Here is an 800-nt window from a genome sequence, read left to right on the forward strand (position 1 = left end):
TATCATTTGGATACTCAGGGAGAGCTCCCAGTTATTGAAGGTCCTGTGGGACACAGGAGTGTGTTGTTCAGATTGTGGAGCAGGAACCCGTGGTTGAAATTTCCAAATGCAGTTCAGTGACAGCGCCTGGGGTAGCAGCAGATGCAAAACCTGCTAGCTCCCTAGAGCAGAATCTGGCCACATGGTGGAGCTGGAGCCCAGGAACCACGAAAGATGTCCTCGGGTCTAGGGGCGTGTCCTTAAGGGTGCTGTCCAGTACCCTCTCAGCCATTGGTCTAGATTTGGGCCAGCAGCATGTGCGTGGCTCACAGCCTAAGGCCCTGCCTGTTTGGCTGATGTCCCAGAGCCTGTTCACCCGGTCCTGGGCTGACCACCACCCCTTTCTTCAACCTCAGGCCACCACAGACACACCAGCCACTGCCTCCTGATCATGCCTCTCACTCCCCACCCTGAAAAAGCAAGTTGGCCCTACAGGTTTATTGCAGCCTGGGCTGCCATTGCACACCACTTGCTTTGGTGCTCTTATGTCCCATCCTTTCACATCTAACCCAGCCTGGGGTCATGGCCAGGGCCAAGAAGAGCATGAGAGGTGGTCAGAGGAATGTCGGAGTATCCTGGGACCCCAGACCTTCTTAATTGTGAGCCCGGGTGCTCATGGGGATGGGGTCCTGCAGCCTGCCCTTGTGATACTGTGCACGGCTGCGACCTTGCAGCCACCAGTTGTCACACCAGGCGAAGATGCCACTCTCTTCAGTGTGGAGGCGGCAGTGGATGGCGGGGCCCTGATGGACAGAGACATG

General features: G+C 56.8%; 1 protein-coding gene across 1 annotated transcript in view; it reads left to right on the plus strand.

Moving 5' to 3' along the window:
- The window catches only part of LOC104982685 (heat shock transcription factor, Y-linked-like), a 9,079-nt gene that overhangs the window by 6,124 nt on the left and 2,155 nt on the right, over nt 1-800 (plus strand). The gene's annotated exons all lie outside the window — the stretch shown is intronic.

This window comes from Bison bison, unplaced genomic scaffold (assembly GCF_000754665.1).
Source record: "Bison bison bison isolate TAMUID 2011002044 unplaced genomic scaffold, Bison_UMD1.0 scf7180017864537, whole genome shotgun sequence".
Classification (NCBI taxonomy): Eukaryota; Metazoa; Chordata; class Mammalia; order Artiodactyla; family Bovidae; genus Bison; species Bison bison.